Source organism: Ceratotherium simum, chromosome 4, assembly GCF_057802395.1.
Source record: "Ceratotherium simum simum isolate JZ-2026a chromosome 4, ASM5780239v1, whole genome shotgun sequence".
Taxonomy (NCBI): Eukaryota; Metazoa; Chordata; class Mammalia; order Perissodactyla; family Rhinocerotidae; genus Ceratotherium; species Ceratotherium simum.
Window position 1 is genome coordinate 36,524,811 of NC_141903.1, and position 6,162 is coordinate 36,530,972.

Below are 6,162 nucleotides of genomic sequence, written 5' to 3' on the forward strand. Positions count from 1 at the left end.
GGTCCAGAAATTAAAAGCTATTGAGTGAAACAGTTCAATGGACAACTCAGCAGCAGGAAGCAGGGGCCGGGGTGAAGACAAAATGCAAGACTGAGTCTCAGCTTCTCAGTACAGGTTTCCAGTCCATCATAGAACCCAGAGAATGTTCTTTTTGTCATTTCCCCTTGCAGCATCACACTTGAGCTGAGTCCCTACACCCCACAGAGGTACAGTGGTCAGACTTAAGAGGAGGCATTGCCAGCCAAGTGGGCTATTTGCTCAAGCTTAGAGATAGAAGAGAAAGACTCTCTTTCCGTGGCTATGGGGGTCTGGTCTTGGCCCCAGCAGTCACTTTGTTTAACCCAGTGCCCTGTAGTTTGTGATACAAGATGCTTTTCCACGTAGTCAACATCTATTAAGTGCCTCGTATGAAGCAGGGACTCTCACATATATTTTCTTACTTTAGCCTCCTCACAACTCTGTAAAGTAGACATGTTATCCCTGTTTTTATGAATGAGAACTTTGGCCCAGAGAGGATGAATGGTTGACCTGGGTCGCACAACTGGTAGTGGCAGACCTAGATGGTAGGCTGATTATCAAGTAGAAAGTGTGAGATCATCCCATTTCTCAGGTGATTCTAGTCAGATTGATAAAGCAGGATCTTTCCCAAGGATGTCCCTGTCCCCCCTGACCCTGTGACCCTGTATCCTTTCAATGGCAGTCCTGCATCCACTCAGGACATCTTCCCCCTGGTCTTTAGGAAGGAAGACCCTCTCTACACCAATTCTGTATACAAAACAAGAGGTTCCTCAAAGGCAAGCAGCCCTTCCCACTGGCGACAAAGAAGTGGTAAGTTGTTGCCTGGGCTACATGATTCTGGGCCTTCATGCGAAGGCAAGCTACCAGGATCGAGCTGTCTTGAGTATCATGAACCTGAACCTGGAAGGATTAGCAGGGGACTGTAGTCTACCCTCTATGTTTTCTTCAGGATAGAAGAAAAGTTCCTGTTGGAAGGAAAGTCTACCTTAAAACTGATTCCCAAAGTAGAGTTTCTCCTTTCAGATGCATAGCTACGATTTTGGCAGACATGTCTAGCATGGTTCAACATGTGGGCTTTCCATAGGGTTAGGAGATGGGTCCAGAGGTAAAGAGTGGAGCTTTGGTGGCTGTAGGAAACAACTGCCTAGCTGTGTGGAGGAGGGGAAGCTCCAGAGATGGCCAGATTTTGCTGCCCAAGTAAGTTTATCCTCCTGGTTTTCGGGGGCTTCCTTGATCCCCTGTGAGTGACTAAGAGGATTTAGTCTATAAAATGTGCCTGTGAGCCAAGCAGGCTTATGGGAAGTTTTCCTATACACACAAAAATCAAAGCTCTCCTCTTCCCAACACCAACCTCTGCTAGAAAATGGGCCATAATTAAATTGGCTTGACAGCTTAAAAGACCCAGCTCTAGAAACCCATGAATAGCGTAGTCACACATTTTATGGATTTCAAGGCAGAGATGAGTTATCTGTGATGATACTAAATAGAGGCAATGCTAACCAACTCCATTAAATGTCAAGTCTATTGTGTGTGTTTATAGCATTGATGGTACTGTTTTATTTATTACCTAATAGACCACAACACTCACATCTGGTTTTCCTCCAGGGAATGGTATTTGCTTTTGGTTGAAGGATAGTTTATTTGGTACAGTCCAGAATATTGTTAAACTATAATTTCCTGGGTTATATTTTAGATGGATTGTCTGCATGGTGGTAAAATAAGCGTTTTCCTCTTGGCTACATTCTTTGGAGGGTTTCCTGACCATATATAAACTCTTTAGGTAAGGCTTATTCTTGCTGTCAGACTTGGCGTGCAGCTCTAGACCATTTCTGTGAGCATTAATGCAGATTGGAGACGTGTGATAGGAGTGGGGCTAAGAACTAGGGCTTGAGGCTCAAGCAGAAACTAAGCTCGCATTCATTAGAAGGAAAGTGCTCTGTGCACTGCATGATCAGCAGTGAGGAGGGGAAGATGAAAATCCTTCTCACCACAAACAACACTGCAGCTTGAAGGAATCTGTGTCCCCAGATTAGTAACATTGGGGTTCATCTGCTCAAACCAGAAAACTTCTGAACTTCCTTGATCAGGCTTAACAGCTTGGGAGAAGTGACCAATAAGAAAATGCCATTGCTATGCTTTCTGTTGGAAACTATTAGAAATTAACACTGAACTCCAAACCCCACTGGAACATGGAATCCAGCAGCCTGGCCAAGCTATGTGTTATTCTCATTTTCGTCCTCACACTCAGGACTGGCTTTGTGAGGAGGCACTGTTGGATTCCAGAAGCTTTCTGTTACAAGTGGCCACACACACAAGTTCATTGTCTCTGCATGCACTCTTCCTCACAGGAACTGGCACTTAATTAGTATTTATTTTGGATTTATTTAAGATGTAAGCTTAGTGTCCTACTATGTGTATTTTTGGAAAGGGCCAAGTTACTACACAGCTTATTTTTTGAGCTTGCCATCATTGATACCTCGTGCAGTGACCACCAAGTAACTATATACCCATGTGTTAGATATTGATTACATGATTTGCATCACACTCAGTATTTAGAATTAAAGATGTGAATGTTCTCTGACCAGAGCCAGGTTTTACACAAATGGAATCAACTCCTGGTGGAGTATGAATCCTGAAAATCTGGTCACCTGATCCACTGCATCTGGATTGAGTGTATTTTAACAGAGAAGGAAATTAAACGATTTTGTATAAAAAGAATGGCTTTTTATTTTTCCTTTGTTCTTTTACCTTTGTCCATGGCACCCTTGGGCACTGCATATTGCCTGACTCCTTTGGAGCCACTTAGGACTAGAGAAGGTATTGACCTCTGCTCCAGTCTTCCCTCATCCATCAGCGGAATTATTGGTTTCTAGAACAATAGACAGCATTGGTGGTATCACCAATTCCATATTTATTTTCTATCAAATAATAGCAGCTGCAGCATATTAGAGCCAATATACAGATCAACTCTACTTAGCATCTGAAAATCATGTGTTATCCCAAGTTCCTTGCTGGCTTTGTTCCTAATTGCCCATATTTAGGAAAGTCTTCGTTTAAAAATACAGTACATGGATGGCCGGGACGGTGCTGAGGGTCGCCGGGCGCCGGCTCAGCCGGCACAGCGGGTCTGGAGCCCCCCTCCTCCTGCGGCTGATGTTTGAGCCCAAGAGCTGCACCTACACGTACCTCCTCGGTGACAGAGAGTCCCGAGAGGCCATTCTCATCGACCCTGTTCTGGAGACAGCGCCTCGGGATGCCCAGTTGGTCAAGGAACTGGGGCTGCGGCTGCTGTATGCTGTGAATACTCACTGCCACGCGGACCACATTACGGGCTCGGGGTTGCTGCGATCCCTACTCCCCGGCTGCCAGTCTGTCATCTCCCGCCTTAGTGGGGCCCAGGCTGACGTGCACATTGAGGATGGAGACTCCATCCGCTTCGGGCGCTTCGCCGTGGAGACCCGGGCCAGCCCTGGCCACACCCCGGGCTGTGTCACCTTCGTCCTGAATGACCACAGCATGGCCTTCACTGGAGACGCCCTGCTCATCCGAGGGTGTGGGCGGACAGACTTCCAGCAAGGCTGTGCTAAGACCTTGTACCACTCGGTTCACGAAAAGATCTTCACGCTTCCAGGAGACTGTCTGGTCTACCCTGCTCATGATTACCATGGGCTCACAGTGTCCACTGTGGAGGAGGAGCGGACTCTGAACCCTCGGCTCACCCTCAGCTGTGAGGAGTTTGTCAAAGTCATGGACAACCTGAACTTGCCCAAGCCTGAGCAGATAGACGTTGCTGTTCCAGCTAACCTGCGCTGTGGGGTCCAGACACCCCCTTCCTGACCAGGTCTCTGTTGGTGCTCATATCGATTAAGAATGCACTAGGTGGGGTGCGGGGAGAGGTTTCATCACTGGAGCCTCTCTCCTCTTCCCCTCCCTCACCAGCCCCTCGAACTTCTTAAATAAAAATCTTTTTTTTTTTTTTTTTGCTCCAAAAAAAAAAAAATACAGTACATGGTCATAATAATACCTTTCATTTGAAGAAAGATTGAGATGAGATTCAATTCAGCAAAGATGGAGAACTTACTATGTGCCAGGTGGGCTGGGCTTTTGGGATGGAGGTCAGGGAACAAATGAGACCCAGCCTAAGGTTCCTGGAGCTCACAGCTAATGGGGAAGTTAACTTTAGACAATGTTCCCCAGTGGGATAAATGTCAAAGGAGAGACCAAGGGAACTCTGGGAATCTATAACAAAGGGATTAATCCAGTATGAGGTATCAGTGAAAGCAATTCTGAAGAAAAGAGAAATTGAAACATAATCACCCTTCATACAGAGTGCAGGGATTTTTTTTTTTTTTTGGCAGGGAAAGATTCACCCTAAGCTAACATCTGTTGCCAGTCTTCCTCTTTTTTTCCCCCTCCCCAAAGCCCTAGTGTATGGCTGTATATCCTAGTTGTAAGTCCTTCTAGTTCTTCTATGTGAGCCACCGCCACAGCATGGCAACTGACAGATGAGTGGTATGGTTCTGCGACTGGGAAACGAACCTGGGGCGCCGAAGTGGTGACAGCGTTGAACTTTAACCACTAGGCCATCAGGACTGGCTCAAGTTTTTTTTTTTTTTAATGGAGATAGAAGCAACACTGTTTGGGTGCTTCCAGTTCCATGAATAGCACCACCATCCATCCAAGTACAAAAGCCAGAAACCCAGGAAACTTTGTGTGGTAGACTTAATTTGGTGTCCCTCAATGGACTACACCTAATATTCGTGCCCTCATGTAGTCCCCTTTCTGATCTGGGCTTGTTTTTGATCTTTAACCAATAGAATGTGGCAAAGCTAGCAGCTTCCATTTTTGCACTTAGGGGAGGACGCTGCCATGTAAGTCCAAGCACCCTGAGACCACTAAGCTAACCACATGGAGAACCAAACAACTGAGCTGGCCACAAGAACTTAGAACCCAGACATATAAACCAAGCCAAGATGTTTGTGCCACCCCAGCTGATGGTCAGAGCAGAAATGAGCTGCCCCACCAATCCCTGTTCAAACTGCAGAATTGTGAGCAAATAATAAAATGGTTGCTGTTTTAAGCCATTACATTTTGTGGTAGTTTGTTTGCAGCAGTAGACAACCAAAACACCTTGACTCCCTTTTTCTCTTATCCCCTCATTACCGCCTATCAATTTTACCTCCAGAACATCCTAAATCCATCTTTTCTCTTCATCTCTGACACCATCTGACTCACAAACTACCATCCACTTTCTCTGACAAAAACTACTACAGAAGCCTGCTAAGTGTAAGCAGTCTCTGTGCATCTACTCAGGGTCCCCTCCAATCTGTACACTTCACTGCAACTAGAGAGATCTTTTCAAAGCATAAATTATATCATGTCACCCTACTGCTTAAAATATTTCAATAGCTTCTTTTGTCCCCAGAATAAAAACATCAGTCTTTAGCATGGCCTGTTGCTTAACAAGACTCTACCACATTTCTGGTCTCTACCCCTGCTTGCCCTGCACATCTTTTTCTTTTCTTCCATACTAGCCTTTTTTTTTTTTTCCTGAGGAAGATTGGCCCCGAGCTAATACCTGTGCCAGTCTTCCTCTATTTTGTATGTGGGTCACCCCCACAGCATGGCCGACGAGTGGTGTAGGTCCACGCCTGGGATCCAGGCCCATGAACCTGGGCTGCCGAGGCAGAGTACACCGAACTTCACCACCAGGCACGGAGCTGGCCCCCATGCTAGCCTTTTAATTACTACGCTCTGCCAACCCCTTTTCCCCCTAGGGACTTTGTGTATACTGTTCCTCTTTCTGGAACATTTTCCCCCTCACCTGCCCCTACCCCCTTTGCTAAGTGTCTCCTGGTTATCTTAATAGGTTTCAGCTCAGACATCACTTCCTCACAGAAGCCTTCCCTGACACCCCAGACTGGGCTAAATCTCCCTTTACTCTCATTCCTCTTTTTCTTAGCACTGGTCATAGCTATAGTGCTATTTATTTTAATAATGACTTAATTTAGGATTTATTTGGGTGTTTGATTATTGTCTGTGTCCCCTACTAGACTGAGTTCCAGTCTGGTTTTATCTGAGCTGAACCTTGAAGGGAATGACATGTCATCTGTCAGGACTTTCTCTGGAAGTGCAGCCCAAATT

The 6,162-nt window shown here is 45.8% G+C and overlaps 1 pseudogene; it reads left to right on the plus strand.

The window, feature by feature from the left end:
- Positions 1-1,697: 1,697 nt before the first annotated feature.
- Positions 1,698-5,107, plus strand: LOC101399251 (persulfide dioxygenase ETHE1, mitochondrial pseudogene; annotated as a pseudogene).
- Positions 5,108-6,162: the final 1,055 nt, after the last annotated feature.